Source organism: Microcaecilia unicolor, chromosome 9 (genome assembly GCF_901765095.1).
Source record: "Microcaecilia unicolor chromosome 9, aMicUni1.1, whole genome shotgun sequence".
Lineage (NCBI taxonomy): Eukaryota > Metazoa > Chordata > Amphibia > Gymnophiona > Siphonopidae > Microcaecilia > Microcaecilia unicolor.
Window position 1 is genome coordinate 70,324,450 of NC_044039.1, and position 26,854 is coordinate 70,351,303.

General features: G+C 45.9%; 1 protein-coding gene across 1 annotated transcript in view; it reads right to left on the reverse strand.

The window, feature by feature from the left end:
* Positions 1-26,854, reverse strand: part of SMC1B (structural maintenance of chromosomes 1B) — a 1,336,696-nt gene that overhangs the window by 316,502 nt on the left and 993,340 nt on the right. The gene's annotated exons all lie outside the window — the stretch shown is intronic.

A 26,854-nucleotide genomic window follows, 5' to 3' on the forward strand; every position in this document is an offset into this window, starting at 1 on the left:
TGGGTGGGCCTGGAGGAGTAAGTGCTGGATTTGTGGTTGGTTGGTTGGTTGGTTGGTTGGGGGGGGGAGAGGAAAGGGAAGGGATACTTTTGCCAGAGACAGAGTCAAACTTGTAGGAGGAAGGGGATTAGAGGGAACTGGGAAGGAAGAGAGCTGCTGGAGGTGGGAGGAAAAGGAGGAGGGGATCAGGATAGAAGGGAGAGAGCTGCTGGACATGGGAGGAAGGGGCTGGAGAGCTTCTGGAAGAGGGAGGGAAGGGAGAGAGCTGCTGGACATGGGAGGAAGAGGAGGAGGGGACTAAATGGAAGGGAGAGAGCTGCTGGACATGGGAGGGAGAGGAGGAAGGGGCTGGAGAGCTGCTGGACAAGCTAGGAAGAGGAAGAAGGGACTGGAGGAAAGGGGGAGAGCTCCTGGACATGGGAGGAAGAGGAGGAGGGAACTGGATGGAAGGGAGAGAGCTGCTGGACATGGGAGGGAGAGGAGGAAGGGGTTGGAGAGCTGCTGGACAAGGGAGGAAGGGACTGGAGGGAAGGGAAAGAGCTGCTGGACATGGGAGGAAGAGAAGGAGAGGACGATGGAAGGGAGAGAGCTGCTGAAGGAAGAGGAGGAGGGGATCTGGGTGGAAGGGAGAGAGCTGTTAGATGTGGGAGGAAGAGGAGGAGAGAATCTGAATGGAAGGGAGAGAGCTGCTGGACATGGGAGGAGAACTGGAGGGAAGGGCGAGAACTGCTGGTACAGCACAAGGAGGGAGGGAAGGGAAACAGAGATACCAGACCAAGGAGATGAAGGAAAAGGGAATATTAAACCTACAGTTTGAGGGAGGGAGGCAGGAAATCAAGCAACCAAACCAGATGCTGGAAAGAGGAGGGAGTGAGAGGGAGAGAAGCTGGATGGGGTAGGGTCAGAGAGGGTAGAGATATATTGGCACTAGGGACAAAGAGAGGGGAGAAGATGGACAGAGTAATATAGGGACACAGAGAAAAGGAGATACTAAACATGGAGGAAGATAGAGGTACAGAGATGGAAGAATATGGAAGGATGGCAGAGAAAGAGGGAAAACGGATGGATGGGGAGAGAGACACTGGATGGAAGGATGCAGAGAGAAAGGGGAGAGACTGGAAGGATGTGGAGAGATAGACACTGGTTAGAAGGAGGGAGAGAGACATTAGATGGAAGGATCAGGAGAGAGGGTAGATGGGTAGAAGGATGGGGAGAGAAAGAGGGAAGACGCTGGATGGAAGGGTAGGGAGAAAGAGGTGACACTGGATGGAAGGATGCAGAAAGAAAGAGGGGAGACTATTGGAAGGATGGGGAGAGAGAGGGGAGACACTGGAAGGATGGGGAGAGAGAGGGGAGACACTGGAAGGATGGGGAGAGAAAGAGGAGAGCTGCTGCATGGAAAGGGGGAGTAGTGAAAGATTGGACAATAAGAGGAAGGGGCATGGGGAGAACAAGGGTGAGAAAAAGATGAAAAGCCATAAGTAGATGAAGGAAATTAAAGAATGGATAGTAAGAATGAATTCAATCTGGACACAGAGAGAGGCAGAAAAATATTGAAGAAAGCAAAGAAAAAGGAGAGAAAAATGACAAATGGCCAGGAAACCCTGGCAGAAGAGTTAAGCGAAAACGAAAGAAAGCAGAATCTAGAGACACAATGAGACAAAGTAAATGGCCATACAACAAAGGTAAAGAAAATAATTTTATTTTTAATTTAGGATAAAGTAATATGGTGTTAATAAAGTTTCAGAGACCAATACTTCCTTCCTTAGGTCAGGAGAGGATACCCTAACAGCATTATACTGACCTGAGGCAGGAGGTCTTGGCCTCTGAAAGCTCACTGAAAAGGATTAGGCTATTAAATAAATTGTCTGAAATCGGATGCACTGAAAAGCAGCACTTTACCCTGTGTGACAAATGCATCTGAGTGTGACTAAATTTTGCTGGGGGGGGGGGGTACAGAGAAAGTTTTGTGCCCACCCACTTTGGGTTCAGGCCCACCCAAAATTGGCAGTCTGGCTACGCCACTGCTGCACGTTATTTGATTGCCCTCATATTCAAAAATTTTGGAAAGCAATATGGACCATCATTAGTAAAATATTTGATTCAGATATTCCACTAAATTCTTCATTAATAATTTTGAAATCCTGTTCGCCAGAATTCACGCTCTCTCCCAATAATTACAAATTGTTTGACATATTAGTTACTATAGCACAACGTATGATTCTAAATAATTGGAAAACCTCTTCAGTGTTAAATGAACATTTCTGGTGGCAATCTGTTCTAATGTACCACAAGCTAGAATTGGCTTCCGCCACATTCACAGGATCAATAATTAAAACAAATACTGTATAGTCTCCAATTGCTTCCTATCTTGATTCCATTACAAATGAAACTACATAAATGATAACTACCTATCTTAGATTACTATTATAACTATAATTATATAATTCCTTGGCACACTATAATCCATTATACTGTATATCTCCATAATGCATCTTTATTTCTTTTGGTTAATGTTATGTACTATTTACATTGTACTAAAATCAATAAAAAAATCTTGAAAAAAAAAAAAAAGATTCTTGTTTTGATGGCCCTGATCGTTTTACCAATATAAAGCAAATGACATGGACACTGAATGATGTATGGAAGTGGTGCTATTGCACTTGGTAGTGCGGTGGTTGCTTCAGAAATAAAGAACTGGTTGTTGCGTACTCGCGCAGTAAAAATCTGAAGGAGCACTTGGTTCCATCCACACTACCAAGTGCAATAGCACCACTTCCATTTTTCGGACACCGAAAATGTGGACACAGCAGCGTGTGCACGCACAGTATGGAAACTACAATCTTTATACATCCAATTACAAATAAATCCTACAAACTTACACATACTTCAGACTGTAATACGTCATCAGTAATATACATCATTCAGTGTCCATGTCATTTGCTTTATATTGGTAAAACGATCAGGGCCATCAAAACAAGAATCATTGAGCACCATAGTTGTATAAAAAGGAAAGTGATATCTGCACCACTAGTCGAACATTGGGTTTCAGCGAACCATACGATCTCTGACATTCAGTTTTTAGTTTTCAGAACCTGTACGAAAAAATGGAGAGGTGGTAATTTAGATGCTCAATTACTACGTGAGGAACAGAAACTTATTTATGAATTTCAAACTTTAATCCCTAAAGGCTTAAACAACGAAATTGACTTTCGTCCTTTTATTTGAGTTCTTTATGTATATTCATCTTGTTAAGCACAACTATTCCATTAGGTATCCCTAAACAGTCATAGTCTTTATCCATGCAGACCACATTTAATTTTTAAATATACGTTTTTTAATATAGAATTTATTAATTTACTAGTAAAAAAGGCCCGTTTCCAAAACAAATGAAACGGGCGCTAGCATGTGTTTTTTTTTGTTTTGTTTTCTTTTTCTGTTTGATATTAAGGAATATATTTTTTTTTTTAAAAGGAAAAGAGTTTTTTTTTTTAAGTTGTGAAGTCTGTATGAGTGTTTGTGGTTTTGAGGGGGGGTTGTGGGGGTCTATGGGTGTATGCTATTTTTTTTGGGGGGGGGGGAGGGGTGTTTGTGGGGTAGGGTAGCGTTGCTCTGTATGAGTGTTTGTGGTTTTGAGGGGGGTTGTGGGTGTCTGTGGGTGCCATTTTGTGGGGAGGTGTTTGTAGGGGGGTGTTTGTGGGGTAGGGTTGTTCTGTATGAGTGTTTGTGTTTTGGGGGGGGGATTATGGGAGTCTGTGGGTGTTTGTAAGAGAGAGATGTAGGTTTTTACTGTTTCAGTTTTTGTATTAAGGGGGTTGGGGGAGGGAGTGTGTGTGTATGAGTGTGAAAGCAAGATGTTGTCTGTCCATGGCAGTGTGTGGCTTTTTGGGTGGTGGGCAGTTTGGTTGTATGTATGTGTGTTAGTGAGTGATGCTGATTGTCTATATTAGATGTGGGGGTTTTTTGTGGCTGGTAGGGGGTGATTCTCTGCGTGTGAGTGTGATACAGTAATCTTAATTCAGCAGGGCACTCTGATGTGGTATTTGTAGGCACTTGTATTTTTGTTGAAACCAGAGGGATCCGTTGCAGGCAGGCAGTAGGAGTAGATATGGGTTTTTTTTCGAGTGTGGAATGTGGGTGGTGTTCTGTAGGGGGGGACGGGGCTGGGGGCGCATGTGTCTGGAGGTCTCCTTGTAGGCACTGATTTCAGCTGGGCACTCAGGTGGGCTGTGATCCTTTTTTTTTAGGGGGGGGTTGGGCGCCGGAGGTTTCCGTTTGGGTGGTTTTTTTTTTTTGGGGGGGGGGGGTTGGTTTGGTTTTAGTGTGGAATGTGGGTGGCGTTCTGTAGGGGGGGCGGGGCTGAGGGTGCATGTGTTTGGAAGTCTCTGTTGTAGGCACTGAACGCCGGCTTGGAGACTCACCGCATGAACAGCTTGCAGAGTAAGGTCCGCGATGTAGTGGTTGTTTAGTGACGTTCTTCGTCCGCGCTTTCCTCGCGGTTGGTCCCCGTGTTGGTAGCTACCCCCTCCTCAGGAAGGGGCGGGACTCGTGTGTGTTTGTTTGTTTTTTCCTGAATGCCGCTGCATTTTCTTCGCTGTCCCACTCCTGCTCCTCTGCAGCACCGGTCCCATTCAAAGGCTTGGTGGTTTCTAAGTCCATGTGAGTGTTTGGGAGGTGGAACCATACTTTGTGTGCATCACCTGAGGCACAGCCAATCAGCAGCGCGTGGGCTGGGCAAACACTGATGTTCAAAAAGTGGTCTCTGCCGCCTCACTTTAGAACGTTGGGAAAGTGAGGCTTCATTAGAATGTTGGAGGTGCGTTTTATATAGAGAGATTTGCATTTATCTTTCATATATTTTTTCTATTTCCCCCCTTTTTTGGGATCATTATCCCTCCTTTCCCCCTTTGCATTTGATATTTATTCTTTCTTCTCTTCCATTTTATTATTATTTTTTCCTTTTTCTCATTTTTTTCTGTTCCCCCCTTTTTCTTTTCCCCATATCTCTTGTTTCTCGTTTACACACATTGCTTTTCACTATATTCTATTTACTTTTTTAAGTCCCTGTCCTTCTTCCTTTTTTTCTCCTTTTTTCTTCCCCCTCTCCTTTCTCTTTTTTCCCCTTTCATTTTTCTTTTCATTGTTATATTTCTTCATTTTTTCATTTTTGATATTTATCTCATTATGCAATTATAGAATACTTTAACGTATAGCATTTTCGTTTTCCAACTATGGATCATTAGCTCTCATCCATTCATATACGCCTAGCTTTCTAGAGTCGTCATCTACAAACAGGTTTCTCTTTTCTTTTTTTCAGACACTGTCATCCCCTTCACACCACGAACAGTATTTTCAGTACTCCTAGCCTACAAACAGTTTCTTTCCAGTTTCTCTTTCCTTTTTTTCAGACAACGTCATCCCCTTCACACCACGGAAGTACTTTCATTCTCCTACCTAATCTATATATATATAAAAGGCAACCCCAACGTTCTGAAGCCTCCACGGAAGTTGAGGCGCCCGAGATATCCGGTGTGCCCTGGAGTGTCTGCACCGCCCTCGCGTCAAAATGTCATGACGTCGAGGGCGGAGCTATAACACTCGAGGCCCGAAACCGAAACACCACAGGCACGGCCACGGAGGCGCAGCAAACAAAAAAAAAACAAAACCCTACCCACACACAGCGACGCCAACACCGAACAAGGCAAGTAGCTCGGAGGGAGGGGGCCCCTTGCTAGCGCCCGTTTCATTGCCCTCAGAAACGGGCATTTATTCCTAGTGTGTTAATGTTTTGCATCTCAATACGGTTTTTGTTTAGCATTTCTATTCTTATGTTTATACCTCACCATCTTCCATCCTTCTCTTGTCTTCATCTTTAATTCTCCGTATTTTGGCAATTGATCAAACCTGATGTCATTTCCCCCTTTTTTTTTTGAGCCGTTTGATCTTTTTAAACAAACACTTGGACAGTAGAGTTTTTTCCATGCTGCTTAGGATACCAGACTTGTTCACAAGCTGCGTTTAATCAAAGGTCTTTTTAAAGTTATATTCTTATATAATAGTCTTTTCTTTATGCTCTCAGTTTTGTTATGTTGACACTAATTCGCTACCTGAACGTTCTATTGAGGCCCCAAGCTCCAGCCACTTCCGTCAAGGGTTCGTTAGTTCATGGTGGTGAAGCCTCTCCACTCACCATGTCTGTCTGTCATGCCCTCGCGTTGAACGTCATGACGTCACGGGCGGAGGTATTTCAACGAATGATGAACGACACGAACGCCACGGAAAGGGGGGAGTTGCAATTTCCACCAACGAGGAACGACACGTACGCAACGGAAAGGGGGTGTCGCGTGTTTCCCTACTCCTCCCCCTGCCTCACAATCACCTCAGTGCGCCGACGAAACAACAATGGCGCCCAACACCACCGTTCCCAACCGCCACAAAACGCGACCTCAGATGTCAGAGGAGGAGCACCTTCACAGTCCAAAGGTTTGCTGGCTGCCTGCGGTGCAGTCGTGCTTCTACAAAACACCTGATCCTCTTTGGCCAGTATGTTCGGTGGGTGGCCGGACGAGGAGGGGGGAGCGTCGCTATTGACGACCTGCTTGGGGTGGGAAAGGGAGTGCAGTGGGAGCGCACACTGCAAACCTTCCTGTGCAATCCCCTTGCTAGCACCCATTTCATTTCAGCCTGAAACGGGCATCTTTTACTAGTGTATTCATAATTCAGCAATAAGGTTATCTCATGGAATTTCAGCATCTTATGAGAACAAATGTACACCAAAATACATATTGTTTTTCATAATGCGTATTGTTTTTTTCATTGTTGCCTTTTTTCATTGTTGTTTTTCTTCATAATGCGCACTAACTTTGTACACACATTATTTAACTTATATTTTGTTTATTTATATGTATTTTAGCGTATGTATTTTTCTTGCAACATTAGTACTTTAATGAGGTATTGTTTTTTTTTGTTATTGTTTTTTTCATTGCTGTTTTTTTCATAATGCATACTATCTTTGTACACACATTATTTAACTTATATATTAGTGTTTATTTATATGTATTTTAGCATATGATTTTTTTTGTAACATTAGTACTTTAATAAGAACATTGCAACAAGTGCACACTTTTATATATTGCATTTTGGATGTTAAAAATGGTTTGATTTCCATATATGTTTGTTGTTTGTTTATATTTTTTTATTATACGTTTTTATGCACTTCTTAATTTATATATATTTTTTAACTTTCATTTGTATATGTATGCTTTTTATAGACTCCTGATGCAGGCCTGTCGGCCGAAACACAACAGTTATGTCAAGTCTTTTTAACAAATAAACAAGCATTTTCAAGATTATTGTTTCCAGGATTTGTTTTTCCGTGGTCAAACATCCCACTTTTATCTGCACTTCAACCCACGTTCTCATTTTTGGGACCTCGGGTTGTCTACCAGTGTTCTGCCATGTTTGGAGGTGACTGGTACTTCTTTTCACTTGTTGGGCATCAATCCTCAGCCAGATGAGGTTCTTGTGTCTGCAGGAGACCCTTTTGGCTTTCTGGTGGGAGAGTCTTTTCCTGATGTTGAGGTAAGTTTGCCTATTGGAGTGGAGGAGTAACCTAGTGGTTAGTGCAGTAGACTTTGATCCTGGGGGACTGAGTTTAATTCCCACTGCAGCTCCTTGTGACTCTGGGCAAGTCACTTAACCCTCCATTGTCCCTGGTACAAAATAAGTACCTGAATATATGTAAACCACTTTGAATGTAGTTGCAAAAACCTCAGAAAGGCGGTATATCAAGTCCCATTTCCTTTTCCCTATTATTGGCAGGCTGCCTTCCTCTTGGAACACCTGCCGGGGGGGGGGGGGGGGGGGAAGACACCTGAATGTCTTTTTACCTCTCCCAGGGGCCTCATCTCTCTTGAGTCTGTTTGGCCATATGATGCAACGTGTTCACAAGTGCAGTTGGAAGACGACTTCTTGATTTTGTCTAGGAGGATGTCTTTACCCCAGAGGTCTAGAGTGGTGAATTTTGTTGAAACTTCATCTCTGCAGGAGGAAATTGAAGAGCAAGTAGAAATTTCATGCAAACAGCCTTTCTCAGAGTTTGATGCCATGGTGAAAGATCAAGTGGAACAGGCTGATGTTGCACTACTGATACAGAGAAGGCGCAGTTGACTGAGTTGCTGTACAAATACAAGGACCTTTTTGCTGTAGACTCATACTATTGTGGGCTTTCGGACCTGCATGTCACTAGAATTCCTATGGAGCCAAATAGAAAGTTTGTCTTTGTGCACCAGTATAAGATTCCACTGGCTTCCTATGAATCTGTGCAAGAAATTCTCAACACTTTGGAGGCCAGGGGCATCATTAGGCAATGTAAGAGCAAATACAACTCCCCTCTGTGGCCCATTTTGAAGAAGAATAACTGCTGGAAAATCGCACTGGATTACCATCAGCTGAATAAGCGAGTATCTTTGTCCTGGTGGCCTATGGCTCCTCTGGATCAGAATCTTGCTACTATCAAAGGGGCTAAGTATTTCACCAGCTTGGATTTGGCGTCAGGGTTTGGACGGTACCTGTCCATCCACACGACCAGCATGGCCTTCACGTTCGGGAAGAAACAATACACGTGGAACAGAACACCCTTTGGTTTTCTCAATTCCCCTGCTAAATTTAACATCTTCCTACACAAAGCACTTCCAGATGCAGATGCTTGAGGAACTTTGCTCTATGTGGATGGTATTCTGATCAAAAGCTCTACCTTTCAAGAACACTTGGCAGAGACAGAGCATGTTTTCCAGCAGTTGGCAGATGCTGGAGTTAAACTGACCCTGGCAAAAGGACAATGGTGCAGGAAATCACTAAATTACCTACGGTACAAAATTTCTGCTGAGGGTCTGCGACTCCGAAGAAGCGAGTGCAGGCCTTACAACAGCTGAAATGGCCCACCAATCTCACAGAACTTTGTTCCTTTTTGAGAATATGCAACTACTCCAGACAGTTCATAGATGAGTATGAGAAATCACCCAACCTTTGGTCAAGTTATTGAAGAAAGATGTGCCCTGGGCTTGGAGTCCAAAGCAGGAATCTGCTATGCAGGAGCTGAAAGCTCAGTTTAGCCGCTTTCCATGTCTTGCGTACCCTGGGGGGGGGGGGGGGGGGGGGGGGGGGGTGAGTTCTACGTTGACCTGGGATAATCCAGGCACTCCATGAGAGCTGTCTTATATCAGAAATATGATTCTGATAAGCAGGTTGTGGTCTGTCCGATATGGAAAAGAAGTATTCAGACTGTGAGAAAGCACTTTTGTCCACTGTTTGGGCTCTGCAACATTTCAGGAGTTATATCCAAGGCGAGAAGCTGATCATGGAGACTTGTCAACCCATCGGTTTCCTAGGTAGCAACCGAATAAGTCCGGTCGAGTGTCCAACAGCAGGATAGTCTCCTGGTCATTGGTTTTTCAAGGATGGCCTCTAGAGGTAAGGTATGCTCAAAAACATCGTAATGCAGTAGCCCAAGATATGGCTGACCTGCATGACTGTGCAAGAAATGATTCCATTGCAGGTATTCCTGAAACAGATGTTCCACGGCAAGAGAAGGAACCCCATTGCCACAATCTTTATGATGAAAAGATCTGTGCTACAATGCCTAAGGTCTGCGTGGATGGTTATGCCTTCCACCGTGACACAGACCATGAGTTGGTTGCAGGTGTGGGAGTGGTATGGAATCCAACTATTCCTGAAGAGACTTTGAAGCACAGTTTGGGTTCCCAGACTACCCAATATGCTGAGATTGTGGCAGCTTTGGTACTGGTACAGTCTGCAGTCCGGAAAGGAATTTGGAATTAATTATATGCACAGATTCAGATTATGTGAGTCAAAACTCTCATCTACCCAACTGGAAGCAGAACATCTTGAACTCTAAAGGAAAATCGGTACATCATGGCCTTAGATCAACTGGTATAGACATGACCACCTATTGGAAAAAGGTCAAGGGTCATTCCAAGGTTGATAGCCCCGACAAGATAGGGACGACCTGGCAGATCAACTCGCCAAGGAAGTTGCGCTCACAGGAGAATTATGGCAGTTCTCAGAGTCTGAGACATTGACCATGCATGCTGTCACCCGACAGCAAATGAAGCAGGCTAGTGAGACTCCGGTGTTCCAGTGGTGCAGTGACGTCTCATCATTTGATCTTGTCACGGCTCAGAAAGAAGATCCAGTTGTCGGAAGATTTTCTGAGTACATCCAGAACACTCAGGAACATCCTTTGTCAGAAGAAAAGTGTCAAGCTGACCCAAATATAGACTGGGTAAATGTAACATTGGAGCACACTAGAGAGGTAAAATTCCTTGATGAAATCAAGGATAGCTTTATGGAGCAGCTGGTGCAGGAGCCAACGAGAGAAGGAAAAATTCTAGACTTGGTCCTTAGTGGAGCACATGATCTAGTGAGGGACGTTATGGTACTGGGGCCGCTGGATAACAGTGATCATAATATAATCAGCTTTGATATCAACCTTGAAGTAACTATACATAGGAAGTCAAATACGTTAGCGTTCAACTTTAAAAAAGGAGACTAAGATAGAATGACAAGAACGGTTAAAAAAAAACTTAGAGGGGCAACTAAGAGGGTAAAAACTGTACAACAGGCGTGGATTCTGTTCAAAAATATCATCCTAGAGGCCCAGGACAAACATATTCCGCGAATTAAAAAAGAAAGACGAAGTCCAAAAGACAGCCGGCATGGTTGAAAAGTAAGGTGAAGGAAGCTATTAGGGCTAAAAGAAACACCTTCAGAAAATGGAAGAAGGAACCGTCTGAAAATAACAAGAAGCAGCATAAGGAGTGTCAAACCAAATGCAAGGTGTAGCTAAAGAAGGCCAAGAGGGATTACGAAAAAAAGATAGCATTAGAGGCAAAAAAACATAGCAAAAAATGTTTTCAGTATATTAAAAGCAGGAAGCCGGCAAGAGAATCAGTTGGGCCGCTGGACAACCGAGGTGTAAAAGGGGCGATCAAGGATGACAAAGACATAGCGGAGAGATTGAATGAATTCTTTGCTTCGGTCTTCACCGAGGAAGATTTGGGTGGGATACCGGTGTTGGAAATGGTATTTCAAGTGGACGAGTCAGAAAAACTTACTGAATTCACAGTAAACCTGGAGGATGTAATGGGGCAGTTCAGCAAACTGAAGAGTAGCAAATCTCCAGGACCGGATGGTATACATTCTAGAGTACTGACAGAACTGAAAAATGAGCTTGTGGAGCTACTGTTAGTGATATGCAATTTATCCTAAAAAATCGAGCGTGACCGGAAGATTGGAGGGTGGCCAATGTAACGCCGATTTTTTAAAAAGTTTCCAGGGGACATCCGGGAAATTATAGACCGGTGAGTCTGACGTCGGTGCTGGGCAAAATGGTAGAGGCTATTATTACGAACAAAATTACAGAGCACATCCAAGGACATGGACTACTGAGACCAAGTCAGCACGGCCTGACCAATTTACTTCAATTCTTTGAAGGAGTAAACAAACATGTGAACAAAGGGGAGCCAGTGGATATTGTGTATCTGGATTTTCAAAAGGCGTTTGATACGGTACCTCATGAAAGGCTACAGAGGAAATTGGAGGGTCATGGGCTAGGAAGAAATGTCCAACTGTGGATTAAAAACTGGTTGAAGGATAGGAAACAGAGAGTGGGGTGAAATGGGCAGTATTCACAATGGAAAAGGGTAGTTAGTGGGGTTCCTCAGGGGTCTGTGCTAGGACCGCTGCTTTTTAATATATTTATAAATGATTTATAGATGGGAGTAACTAGCGAGGTAATTAAATTTGCTGATGACACAAAGTTATTCAAAGTCATTAACTCGTGAGAGGATTGTGAAAAATTACAGAAGGACCTTACGAGACTGGGCGGCCAAATGGCAGATGACATTTAATGTGACAAGTGCAAGGTGATGCATGTGGGAAAAAAAGAACCCAAATTATAGCTACATCATGCAAGGTTCCACGTTAGGAGTTACGGACCAAGAAAGAGATCTGGGTGTCATCGTTGATCACACACTGAAACCTTCTGCTCAGTGTGCTGCTGCAGCTCGGAAAGCGAATAGAATGTTGGGTATTATTAGGAAAGGTATGGAGAACAGTGTGAGGATGTTATAATGCCGTTGTATCACTCCATGGTGCGACTGCACCTTGAGTATTGTGTCCAATTCTGGTCGCTGCATCTCAAGAAAGATATAGTAGAACTGGAAAAGGTGCAGCGAAGGGCGACAAAAATGATAGAAGAGATGGCTGAGGGGAGACATGATAGAGGTATATAAAATAATGAGTGGAGTGGAACAGGTGGATGTGAAGCGTCTGTTCACGCTTTCCAAAAATACTAGGACTAGGGGGGATGCGATGAAACTACAGTGTAGTAAATTTAAAACAAATAGGAGAAAATGTTTCTTCACCCAACGCATAATTAAACTCTGGAATTCATTGCCGGAGAACATAGTGAAGGCGGTTAGCTTGGCAGAGTTTTAAAAGGGGTTGGGCGGTTTCTTAAAGGAGAAGTCCATAGACCACTACTAAATGGACTTGGGAAAAATTCACAATTTCGGGAATAACATGTATAAAATGTTTGTACGGTTGGGTAGCTTGCCAGGTGCCCTTGACCTGGATGGGCCGCTGTCGGGGACAGGATACTGGGCTCGATAGACCTTTGGTCTTTTTCCACTATGGCATTACTTATGTAAGAACTGAGGATACTCTATGCATCCCAAGAGAAATTTAAGCTCCATCAGGGCCTGCTTATTCGGACAAGTAAGCATGGCATTGAGCAATGGGTTGTGCCTCAGGCGTATCGTGGCTTTATGTTGCAACATGCTCACAATGAACCATGTGCAGGCCATGGAGGTGCAGGCGTCACCTATGAGACTTTGAAGCAAATATCTTATTGGCCCCACATGTGTCAGGATGTGCAGTTGTATACTCAAGGTTGTTTGACCTGTTGTCAATTCCAGCCATCTTCACCATCACCATGGAGTGGAGGAGTGGCCTAGTGGTTGGCACAGGCACAGGCAGCTCCTTGTGACTCTGGGCAAGTCACTTAACCCTCCATTTCCCCATGTAAGCCGCATTGAGCCTGCCATGAGTGGGAAAGCGCGGGGTACAAATGTAACAAAAATAAAATAAATCACATCGAGCACCACTAAGGAAGAGGGGTATTGCTATGCCCTGGTCAGATATCCAGATTGATTGCATTGGCCCTGTCACCTGCTTGTTTACCAAGTGGGTGGAGTACATACCTGCACCCAATTGCACTGCAGAAACCACGGCTACCCTACTACTGAATCATGTGTTCAGCAGATGGGGTCTGCCCATGCGAGTGAATTCAGACATAGAGGCGTATTTTCAAAGCATTTTGGGAGGCTAAGTTCCATAGGTTTCTATGGAACTTTGGGAGGCTAAGTGCTTTGAAAATGAGCCTCCAAGGCTCCCAGTTTACTGCAGAAGTAATCCAACACATGTGGAAGTTGCTCAGAGTGAAGAGTAAATTGCACATTGCCTACAGGCCTCAGTCCTCGGGACAAGTAGAAAGAGCCAATCGCACCATCATTACCATTCAGAAGAAGTATGTGTCATCTTTGGGTAAGGATTGGGACATGAAGTTACTGTTGGTCCTCATGGCTATTCGAGCCAAACCCCACCATTCTACAGGAGTGTCACCCTTTGAGATGACGACAGGAGATGATGTTACCAATTCATTTGCTGTATAGAGGACTAGTGATGTGAACTGCTACCTCTCATGAGTATGTCACCCATTTGCGCCAACATTTGCAAAGTGTGTTTGCCTTTGCCCAAAAGAACTTGGAAAGTATAACTAGAGGAAGAAAAGCCTACTATGATCAAGGGACTACCTCCAAAGAATACCAAATTGGCATGGTCCATTCCCTATAATGGAAAAAGCTTCACCTGTGGCTTACCAAATTTGCCTCAAGAAAAATTCTCAAGATGAAGATGTCCTTAAATGGGTCCACATCAATCAGTTGAAACCATGTCATCCCAGTCATTTTGCCCCAGATGCGTGCATTGCTGATACGAACTGTACTAACCCCACAACAGCATAGTCTGTTCTATTTCTGTTTATAAGATGCAGAAACAAACCTTGATGACGGTGTTCCTGATCTCTTTGATCGGATCTGAGGCTAAGATGATTGAACCTGGTCCCATGTCTGGAGTTGTCCTACAAGATAAACCTGGCTTCCTGATCACCAAATCTCAGATTGTTACTCAGAAAGTTTTTGTTTCCCTTGACCCAATGTAAGTCCTTATGAAGCACTTTAATCAGAATATTCTTAATAGGTCCCCTCAAACCCAGTTGTCCCACTATATGCATTATGGCACTACTCAAGTTAAGAGCATTTTGAGTCAGCTAGAGAAAGTGATGGTTCAACCCTTACAATCCCAGAATTCTAGATCTAAATATTTTATAAGTCTTGCTGTTGGTGGTATTATTTTTTCTGTCCTTGGGTCACTTTTTGGATCATCCATGTCTACTTGCCAATGCAGTCTCTGTACGCCAGCTGCAAGCTACTGTAAAAGCTTTTGAAGCAGACTTGAAAAAGTATTAAGACGCATTCCCAACAGAACCAACTTCTTGCCCAAGGTAAAACCATTGCAGATACAATTACCCTTGTCAACTTGCATTCTTACAAAACTCATGTCAATACTGCTGAGCTGACTTGTTTGTAATTAAAGGTGTCATGAATGAAGACCGTATTTTTGTACAACCTGTGAAAGACCATATTCAGGATTTATTTAGGAAATTGGATACTACTGTCAGTAATCTTATGCAAGGTCATATACCTACTTATTTGGTCTCCTCTGATGTCATCTGTGATGCTTTTGTTAAGTTACCTATATACTAATTGAACCCTTTCAGATTCAGATTGCTTTTCATCTAGGTACTGCCATTCCATTATTTGTGGATCTAGGGCACATGGAAATTGCCTTTGTCCTGAATTTGCCTTTTATTTTGCCTGAGAATGTGTACCAGCTTCAGTTTTAAACGTGGGTACTTGGCATGACAATTTGTACCTTCATGTTAAGACTCCCGAGTATGTTGCTTACCAACAGGATGATCCTCAAATTTATCTGGTCCCTAATTTAGAACTTTGTAAAAATACAAAAAAAAAACAAGGATATTCATTGGTTATCACCTGGAAAACCCTTTTTGAAAGACACTACTGCAGCTCTTTGTGGGTTGTTCACTGAGAATGTTCAAGAGAAATGTAAGGTTACCATGACTAAGTATGATAATTTTTCAGATACTACTGTGGCTATTGTCAATACTATGTACACCCCGTACTGAAATCACTGTCACTTTCCATAAACATGATGTTATTAATCGTTTTTCTCTCCCTTGCAACGTCTGTTTGATAGCTGTTCCCAAGAAATCTGTTGTTACTGAGGGCTAGATGCACTAAACTTAACAAGCCATTAACTTGGGTTTTAAACTGGTTCTAGCCAATTTAACGTGCAAGAGGTAAACCAGGACATGCACTAAAGGGCATTTTCCTATCACGGTAGCAGCTAACAAAAACGGAATGCAGATGAGCAAATTAGTATTATAATGTGTATAAATCATATTGTAATGAGATGCAGTACCATTTTCCGATTCCCTTACCGTGGAAACCCTAACGGGAGGTCTGCAACTCTTGTTGGGGCTGCTGTGAGGGAATCGGTAGGAAAAAAAGTGCTTGTCAGGGACGTCCTTCTAAAGTGTCTAACATAGACGTCCTTCACTCAAAAACAAAAAAGGACGTCCCTGACGAGCATGGGAAAATTAGGTTCTTACCGTGATAATTTTATTTCCTTTAGTCAAAGCAGATGCAGCCATTACAGATGGGTTGTGTCCATCAACCAGCAGAGGGAGATAGAGAGCACACTTTTTTCAGTGCCTCATACCAGCTTGCTCCACTGCCTCTCCTTCAGTATTTGAAGCTTCCAAAGCAGTATGGAAAACCGCAATGGAAATAACATGAGCTTTCCTCACAGCGAACGATGGCCCTACAACAAAGGGCATTAACTCAGAATGGAGGGAATGAAACATCCTCCCGGAGGGCATAAACTCATCCTCCACTGAGACATAACTGGAGGGAATAAACTCATCCTCCCGGAGGGAATAAACTCATCCTCCAAAACATGAAACTGGAGGGAATTAACTCATCCTCCTTTAATTGAACAAGAATCCTGAAGACTGTTTTCCGACTTTCTCCCAAGGACGGAATCTCCAGGAAACATGAACAGAACCTGAAATAGATTTACAGCAGATAGCAATCAGACAGGGAGGGATCATGGCTGCATCTGCTATGACTAAAGGAAAGAAAATTATCACGGTAAGAACCTAATTTTCCCTTCCTTGTCATCAAGCAGATGCAGCCATTACAGATGGGATGTATCAAAGCAATCCCTAGATAGGGCGGGAACAAGCCACACCACGCGCCAGCACTTGCGCTCCAAAATGTGCGTCCCTCCTGGCAGCCACATCCAGCCTGTAATGTCGGGCAAAAGAGAGCTTAGGAGCCCATGTTGCTGCACTACAAATCTCTTGAAGAGAGAGTGCTCCAGTTTCAGCCCAAGAAGAGGAAATTCCTCTAGTGGAATGCGCCTTAAAGGCATCAGGCGGAGGCCGGCCGGCAAGCAAATAAGCTGAAAAGATAGATTCTTTAAGCCAGCGGGCAATAGTGGCTTTAGACGCTGGAGACCCTCTGCGAGGCCCCGATAGCAAAACAAACAGATGATCAGAGGTCCTGAAAGAGTTAGTAACTCGCAGATACTGCAGCAGAGTCCTGCGCACGTCCAAAAGGTGCAATTGCCCAAAAGAGTCTGGAAACTCCTCCTCTACAAAGAAGGGCAAGAAAATAGGTTGGTTTAGGTGAAACGCTGAAACCACCTTAGGCAAGAAGGAAGGCACGGTCCGAACCGTGACCCCGGACTCCGAAAACTGCAGAAAAGGGTCTCTACAGGACAGCGCCTGGAGCTCTGACACCCGTCTCGCCGAAGTAATGGCCACTAAAAAGACGGCCTTCAGCACTAGCCCCAGGTTCCACGCTGGACAAGGTGCACGCACGGGAGGACACAGCCGAAGCACCCCTCTAAGAAACCGTGCCACATCTGGATGAGCAGCTAAAGACACGTCTTCAACCTTGTCACGCAGGGAGGCCAACACTGCCACTTGTACCTGCAGGGAATTATAGGCCAAGCCTTTTTGTACACCATCCTGCAAAGAGGCCAGAATCGGTGAGACAGGAGCCCGCAGGGGTGTGAGCTCTTTAGAAGCACACCAGACTTCAAACTGGCGCCAAATCCTGGCATAAGCCATGGAAGTGGAATGCTTGCGGGCTTGCAGGAGAGTGGTAATTACTTTATTGGAATAGCCTTTGTCTCTCAATTGCGCCCTCTCAATCGCCAGGCCATAAGACCAAATCGGCCGGCATCCTCCATGGTCACAGGACCCTGTGACAACAGGTTGGGAACCAGAGGTAACTGAAGGGGATCCTCTACGAGCATCTGTCGGAGGTCCGCATACCAAGGCCTCCTGGGCCAATCCGGGGCGACAAGAACTTCTCCTGGATGCAGCCGAATCCGAAGGAGCACTCGCCCTATCAAGGGCCACGGAGGGAACACATACAGTAGGCCCAGAGGCCAGGGTTGAGCCAAGGCATCCAACCCCGCCGAGCGAGGATCTCTCCGTCTACTGAAGAAGCACGGGACTTTGGCATTGGTGCTTGTCGCCATTAGATCCATCACGGGCTTGCCCCACTTGGCACATATCTGCAGGAATACTTCGTCTGCAAGTTCCCACTCCGCTGGATCGATCTGATGCCTGCTTAGATAATCAGCTTGCACGTTGCTCTGAACTGCAATGTGAGCTGCCGACAGAAACTGTAGATGCAGCTCGGCCCAGTGGCAAATTTGTTCGGCCTGCATGGCTAGAGCTCTGCACTGAGTGCCGCCTTGTCGATTTATGTAGGCCACTGCTGTCGTGTTGTCCGACATCACTCTGACAGCCATCCTTCCAGGGTCACTTGAAAGGCCAGAAGCGCCTGAAACACCGCTTTCAACTCTAGGTGGTTGATGGACCACTCCGACTCCTCGGGTGTCCATAGACCCTGGGCATGCTTCCCCTTGCAATGTGCACCCCAGCCTTTCAGGCTGGCATCTGTCTCCACTAGGCACCAATCGGGGAGCGCCAGCGGCATTCCTCGCCGCAGCATGCTGTCTGAGAGCCACCACTCCATGCTGAGTCGGGCCGCAGGGAGCCAAGAGAGTCTGCATTGATAATCCTGAGGTACTGGAGACCATCTTTGGAGTAGAGCATACTGTAGAGGTCTCAGGTGCGCTCTCGCCCAGGGCACCAGTTCCATGGTGGCCGTCATCAATCCAAGCAGCTGGACAATGTCCCAAGCTCGCGAGCGGGGCATCCTCAGGAGCAGACAGACCTGATTCTGAAGCTTGCACCGCCTTTGCTCGGGTAGGTACACGTACCCCGAGGCTGTGTCGAACCTGGCCCCCAAATAATCTAGAGACTGCGAGGGGGTCAGGTGACTTTTGGCCAAATTGACGACCCAGCCCAGAGATTGAAGTACTGAGACCACTCTGGCTGCAGCAGAGTTTGCTTGAATGAGCCAGTCGTCCAGGTACGGGTGAACCCGAATACGCTCTTGCCTTAGAAAGGCAGCTACTACCACCATAACCTTCGAAAAGGTGCGGGGAGCTGTGGCGAGGCCAAAAGGCAAGGCCCGGTACTGGAAATGCTTTCCCATCACCGCAAACCTCAGAAACTTCTGGTGCGGGGGCCAAATTGGAATGTGCAAGTAAGCTTCTTTCAGGTCCAGAGACGTGAGAAACTCTCCTGGCTGTACCGCAGCAATGACGGAGCGCAGGGTTTCCATGTGAAAATGCCGCACTCTCAGAAATTTGTTTAATTCTTTTAAGTCCAGAATAGGGCGAAAAGACCCTCCTTTTCACGGCACCACAAAGTAGATGGAGTAGCGGCCGCAGCCGTGTTCGGCGTGAGGTACCGGGGACACGGCCCCTATCTGAATCAGACCTTGCAAAGTCTCCTCTACCGCCGCCCGTTTGGCGGCAGAACCGCATCGGGACTCCAGAAACACGTCTCTTACTGGGGCATGGAATTCTATTCTGTAACCGTCTCTGATCAGGTCCAAGACCCACTGATCTGAGAAAATGTTGGCCCACTCCTCGGCAAAGACGTCCTCCGATGACAGGACTCGAGGAGAGGGCCGGCGCACCATCATTGAGAGGGTCGCCCCTGAACTCCAGGCCTTGAGCCAGAGGCTGCGGAACGTTTGTCCGAGCGAAAGGAGTTCCTCTGCTGAAAACGGGTACGAGAAGTGAACCCAGCAGAACGCCCTGGGCGGTACCTTCGAGCTTCATGGAAGCGAGGTCTGTAAGAGGAGTGGACCGCCGCACCCTTAGAGGAAAGCCGAGGCCTATCTTCGGGCAAACGCTGGGGTTTAGCCTCACCCAGGCCCTTCACAATTTTCTCCAATTCCTCACCAAACAGGAGAAGGCCTTGAAAGGGCAACTTCACCAGCCTTTGCTTAGAGGCCATGTCCGCCGCCCAATGCCGTATCCAAAGAAGACGGCGAGCCGCCACTGCTACTGCCATGTGTTTAGCCGAAGCTCTGACAATATCATAAAGGGCGTCAGCAAGAAAGGACAAGGCCGACTCCATCCGCGGAGCCACATCTGAAAAGGGCTCCGCTCCATCACCGGGCTGTTCCACTGCCTGTTGCAACCAAGCCAGGCAGGCTCTAGCATCATAACAACTGCATTCAGACGCCCGAATAGTGAGACCTGCAAGTTCAAATGACCGTTTAAGTGCTGATTCCAGTCTACGGTCTTGAATATCCTTCAGGGCAACACCTCCTTCAACAGGGAGGGTAGTTCTCTTTGTCACAGCTGTGACTAGGGCATCCACTTTAGGCATAGCAAAGCGAGCTATATGCTCCTCACTCAGAGGGTATAATTGCCCCATAGCCCTGGAAACTTTCAACGGCCCCTCGGGGTCAGCCCATTGAGTCGAAATAAGCTCTTGGATGGAGTCATGCAAAGGAAAGGCTCGAGCAGACTTTTTGGTACTAGCCATCCTAGGATTCACAGAGGAGGCTGAGCCACTGTCAGGGTCCTCAATAGAGAGAGCCTGCAGGGTATCAGAAATAAGCGCTGGCAGCTCATCACGGTGGAAAATCCTCACCGCGGAGGGATCGTCTAGATCCTGAGTCACTTCTGCACCAGACTCTGGCTCCTCAGACCATGAAGGCCTGCCAGAGTCCTCTGAATCCTCACAGCCCGACCATGGGGGGGAGGAAATGGAGGTGCAGCACTCTATGAAGGGGAAAGAGCCCTTCTGCGCTCCATATTCTGCCAATTATCAGGGAATAACGCCTCAGAGGGCATACCCAGGCTAGAATCCACCGGGGGGGCATTAGAAGAGGCCCCTGCAGGGCTTTGTGGAAGAGCTCTTTTAAGCATGTATGCTTTATGCATTAATAAGACAAAATCAGGGGAGAAAAACTCACCCTGGGCGCCCGGATCTCTGCCGAGGTTAGTAGCTCTCATATCAGCCTCACTCCGAGGCCTCCCCCAGGGCTCAGGACTCTCCGTCTCAGCGGAGGTCGCGCCATGTGGTAAATTCAAAATGGCGCCCGCTGCCAGCTCAGAGCGCGAAGAATCATCGCCATGCTCGGGCCGGCTCTAACGTCTGTACAGCACGATTTACAGAGCCCCGCTGCTGATCTGCGCTTGCCACACTTGGAACAGTACTTTACATTCTCTGCAGCCATCGCCGAAAACGGCGGTAAAATTCAAAATGGCGGTTCACGCCAAAATCGCCCCGATCGTGGGCCCACCCCGGAGGAGTCAGAAAACACTCTTACCTCACTGGACCGAGTATCACACCTCCGGTCCCACAGAAAAAGGCAATGAAAAACCTCTGTTCCTTTTTTTTTTTTTTTTAACGCTGTGAGGAAAGCAGAGGTAAATAGAACTCCGGAGGCTCAGGTGAGTGGGAAAGGCAGGGAAAGGGCGAACCTATGTGCCTGCATCCACTGTTGGTGGGGAAGGACAGGGAAAGCTAAGCAATGTGTCCATATCCACGGAGGTATGGGTAAGGCAGGGAAAGGGCGAACCTATGTGCCTTTAAAGTGAAGCTGCTATAGCCTCCAACACCCCTGCTAACAACTGGCAAGCCAGGAGCCACCTCCAGGCAGATTTTTGATGGAGCTCGAAGATGCTACAACCACTCTGCTAGGGGAGATAGAGAAATACTGAAGGAGAGGCAGTGGAGCAAGCTGGTATGAGGCACTGAAAAAAGTGTGCTCTCTATCTCCCTCTGCTGGTTGATGGACACAACCCATCTGTAATGGCTGCATCTGCTTGATGACAAGGAATTGGACGTTTGCAGCTTAAGTGAAGGGCTACTACTCTGCCTTCTCTCTCCAAAACACTCACGGCAAGCAGCGATCAGACGGGGCTATGAGGATGCTCTTTCTTCCTGCGCTGCTTATTTGTCTTGTCCACTGGAAATCTGGGTAGTTTGGAGAGTTTGTGTGCCTTGGATTCTGCTGTCCCCACACAGGGTGGTGCTGCGAGGGAATCGGAAGAAAAAAAAAACATCCAAGTTCTCGTCAGGGACATCTAACACGAGCTGGACGTCTTCCTGCAGCTTTTGTGATGGGCATCCTTCTTGGATGTGTTTTTCTTACCTGCAATTAGGAAGCACTTCTCTGAAGAAAAAAAAAAGGATGTCCCTGTTTTTCTTACCTGCCTAAACTGACCACAACCACAGTTCTCTCAACAGTCCCCTCCAAGGTTGTTTTCCGCTTGTGCCCCCCCCCCTCCCCACAAGATCGGAATGTGCAAGGACGTCCAAATCAAAACATTTTGGATGTCCCTCCCTCCAGGTCTCTCTCAGCCAAACATAGCGTGTTTAGCTGTTACCAATATCAGCTGAATGCGCTGGGATTGGCTGAGAGAGACCTGGAGGGAGGGACATCCAAAAAGTTTTGATTTGGACGTCCTCGCACATCCCGATCCTGTGTGGGGGGGCGGGGGGACACAAGCTGAAAACAACCTTGGAGGGGACTGTTGAGAGAACTGTGGTTGTGGTCAGTTCAGGCAGGTAAGAAAAATAGGGACGTCCTTTTTTTTTTTGTCTTCAGAGAAGTCCTTCCTAATTGCAGGTAAGAAAAACATGTCCAAGAAGGACACCCATCACAAAAGCTGCAGGAAGACGTCCAGCTCCTGTTAAAGTCCCTGAGGAGCACTTGGATGTTTTTTTTCTTCAGAGAAGTCCTTCGTAATTGCCTGATGTAAGCCTACCTTTAATATGCAAAGCAGTAAATAACGGAAATGTTACACAAGCGAAGAGCAGTAGCACTTAAATTAACTGGGGCTGTTTTCAGCACTCTTTCTCTTCTGAGGTTTCAGGCTGCTGACAAGTTTCCTGCTGGTCAGGGACGTCCTTTATTTTTTGTTGTTTTTTTTTCCTTGGCATGTGAAAGTCTGCAACGATTATGGGGACGAGTTTTTTTTTTTTTTTTTGAGTGAAGGAAGTCCATAAAGGCTCTACCGGCCGACTGGCTTCCGAGGGAATAGAGAATGCAAGTGAGCTACAACGAGCAGCTCATTTGCATTCCATTTCCTTGACACATGGCCGTTCCCTACCGATTCGCTATGGAATTGGTTAAGGGAAGGGCTCTTCCGAGGACCTTAGTGCATCTACCCCTGAGGGAGGAGTTTCTCTGTTTTATCTCAATACAGATCCAGTTGTTACTGACATTGAAGTTCTAGATGTGTTTCATGGCCATCCTATTGACTTTGCTGTGCACATTATGCCATTCTTACAGTTTAAAGACTCTAACACAATTAAACTGGCTGTCAAACACGATTCACTTCAAGTTGCTGATTACAAACAACATTCCTCATCTGATGTTCCCATTGTCGACTTTACCACCCATGTTGTCATCCCACTTTTCACCATATCGTGGACCATCACGTCCCTGTTTACCGCTCTTTTGGCGTGGGAAGTTCTCGCTCTGCACCGCATCATTTGCAAGAGTTCTACTCCTGTGACCATGAGATTGCAAGATTTTGTGGAGTCCACCCATGAGTAATTCTCCACTAGGCAGCATCTTGTTTTCATTATCAAGTTCTGTACTAATTTTTCCTGATGCTTTTGCCATGCATTACATATTATATGATTTGATTCTGATTATAGTTTTATGTACTAACACCATATTATTTGTTCTAGTATTTAGTAATTTCCTGTATTAGCATTTTTGAATTTACTTTTGAACATTGTTATATGATTGCATGAAGTATTTGCTCCTAGTTTTCATTTTAAAGAGTGTTAGTTCTGAGTTGCTGATATTTAAGGTTTTATGCTTCTCTATAGTCTTGACCAAGAGTCCTGGTTTAACCTGTCTAGTTGTATTGTTAGATAGGTTGGAGATGGCATTTACTCCTTTGCAGCAATTTCCATCTCCAAGTGGGGAGGGGGGGATCTGTAGGAGTATTTACCTGTCATCTCACTTTTGCTGGTCTGGGGACTATACAAGCCTGAACCATTCTTTTATAACAATATGGATTCTACAGCCTGTGGCCTGAATACATCTGTAACCATCACAAACCAGCTTTTCTACAAAAGGAAAATTACTGCTGGGCATACCAAGATGACGTCATCCAAGGACACAGTATTGTTTGTTGCAAATTAGCCCAGTTATCTCCTGGGAAGAACAGATGAGAGAGAGACAGATGCTTTCAGGAGTACGTGATCCGGCAGGGAGGTTTGCATTCCATCTGATAACAGTTTCTTTGCTAATTACAAAGCCTCTCTTCGTGACCATGAATTTGGCTGGACATTATTACGCCAGTTGTGATTGGTCCATAGGTATCATGTGATCAGAAAGATGTCAAGGTTGGATGGAAGAAGAAGAGAAGGGGAAGACCAGAAGACATTGGAGGATAGGATGCTCTGAGAGAGAGAGAGAGAGAGACTGATTTCCTACACCAGTGAACTGCATACCTGGTAACTAACAAGGTTAACTCCGCTACAATACACGGCCTCCCCGAAAGACAGTGCCATCTGTATCCAGAATACAGACCTTGGACTTTATTCCTGGACTGAGAGACTCACTGGGGGCATCAGCTTGAGTCTCAGAGGAGGAATCTGTTTCTTTACCATTGGAAGTCTGCCAGACGGCAAGGTGAGATAACTGAATATACTACCTACAAGTCAGGGCATAGTTAGTCCACGGTTTTACCTATGATAGATTGGTTGTCAGGATTGGTGGTCAGTGAATCATTAGCTGCTAAGTGTTTTGCACAAGTCAGATTAGTGGTGTATGTTTTCATAATCAGCAGGATATCAGTTTTGTGATTAGTGTGTGATCACTCATTTAGATAGTCCTTTTGGATAATCATATATCTTTGTATGTATTTTGATGATAATGTATTTTTGGTACAAGCTATTTTTGTAATCTGGCTTTACATTTGCCATAGATAACTATTATTTTTCTATCCATAATAAATAATAATATATTCCATCTGTGGCATTGTTCCTTCCATTGGTACAGCTAGGTAACCGAAGGGCCAATTAGGTACTGTCATATCTCTGAGAAAATGAGTCCAGAATAATTGCTTTTCTGTGTGATTATCTGATATAAAAGCACCTATATATATATATATATATATTAGGGTAGGCGGACGCCAGGGGACACAATCCTGGCCAGTCTGAATGCTGAAAAGGCATTCAACAAGGTGGTATGGGAATATCTTTTCTCTGTGTTACAGCGTTATGGCATTACGGAGCATTTTCAGAATTGGGTACGGGTACTTTACAGGAATCCTACAACTCAAATTCTTGTTAATGATACCTTGATGGAGACTATCCATTTTGGCTGCGGGATGCGACAGGGGTGCCCCTATCCCCACTCCTTTTTGTCCTTGCTCTGGAACCTTTAGCTGCAAAAATACATCAGGACCCCAATATTAAAGGGATAGAGGTGGGGTGCCGGGAAAGCGAGGTTACTTACCTGTAGCAAGTATTCTCCGAGGAAAGTAGGCTGATTGTTCTCACTGATGGGTTGACGCCCGACGGCAGCCCCAGGTCTGCAAATCTTCCTAGCAACAAAACTTGCTAGAGCCCTCGTGCACACGAGTGCGCGCACCGCACATGCGCGACCGTCTCCCCGCCCGTCTCGCGAACGTGCCCTTCAGTCAACTTACAAAGCAAGACAAGGGAAGAGACAACTCCAAAGGGGAGGTGGGCGGGTTGGTGAGAACAATCAGCCTGCTGTCCTCGTAGAATACCTGCTACAGGTAAGTAACCTCACTTTCTCTGAGGACAAGCAGGCTGCTTGTACTCACTGATGGGGTATTCCTACCCCCAGGCTCACTCAAAACAACAAACAGGGCCAATTGGCTATCTTTCTATCAATTATCACTATCTTTCTACCCTCATCTCCCCTTACGTTCCCGCCCGTAACCTCCGTTCACAGGATAAATCCCTCCTCTCAGTACCCTTCTCCACTACCGCCAACTCCAGGCTCCGCTCATTCTGCCTCGCCTCACCCTATGCTTGGAACAACCTTCCTGAGCCCTTACGCCAAGCCCCCTCTCTGCCCGTCTTCAAGTCTTTGCTTAAAGCCCACCTCTTCAATGCTGCGTTCGGCACCTAACCCTTACTGTTCAGTGAATCCAGACTGCCCCAATTTGACTGCCCCTATCGGACCGACCGTTCACTTGTCTATTAGATTGTAAGCTCTTTGAGCAGGGACTGTCTCTCTTTGTTAAATTGTACAGCGCTGAGTAACCCTAGTAGCGCTCTAGAAATGTTAAGTAGTAGTAGTAGTAATTGGGCCTCGCAATGGCGAGGACATAACATAGATTGACCTGAAAACAGAAAGAACTAACTGAGAGTGCAGCCTGGAACAGAACAAACATGGGCCTAGGGGGGTGGAGTTGGATTCTAGAACCCAAATAGATTCTGCAGCACCGACTGCCCGAACCGACTGTCGCGTCGGGTATCCTGCTGAAGGCAGTAATGAGATGTGAATGTGTGGACAGATGACCACGTCGCAGCCTTGCAAATCTCTTCAATAGTGGCTGACTTCAAGTGGGCCACCGACGCTGCCATGGCTCTAACACTATGAGCCGAGACATGACCCTCGAGTTAGCCCAGCTTGGGCGTAAGTGAAGGATATGCAATCTGCTAGCCAATTTGAAATGGTGCGTTTCCCGACAGACACTCCCCTTCTGTCGGGATCAAAAGAAACAAACATTTGGGCGGACTGTCTGAATGGGCTTGACCGCTCCAGATAGAAGGCCAATGCTCTTTTGCAGTCCAATGTGTGCAGCTGACGTTCAGCAGGGCAGGAATGAGGACGGGGAAAGAATGTTGGCAAGACAATTGACTGGTTCAGATGGAACTCCGACACAACCTTTGGCAAGAACTTAGGATGAGTGCGGAGGACTACTCTGTTATGATGAAATTTGGTGGGACAACCGATCTCTGAAAGCCTTCAGAGCGTTCCAGACCGCTCGTAACTCCAGGAGATTGATCTGCAGATCGCGTTCCTGGAGGGACCAGCTTCCCTGGGTGTGAAGCCCATCGACATGAGCTCCCCACCCCAGGACAGACGCATCCGTAGTCAGCACTTTTTGTAGCTGAGGAATTTGGAAAGGACGTCCCAGAGTCAAATTGGACCAAATCGTCCACCAATACAGGGATTGGAGAAAACTCGTGGACAGGTGGATCACGTCTTCTAGCTCCCCAGCAGGCTGA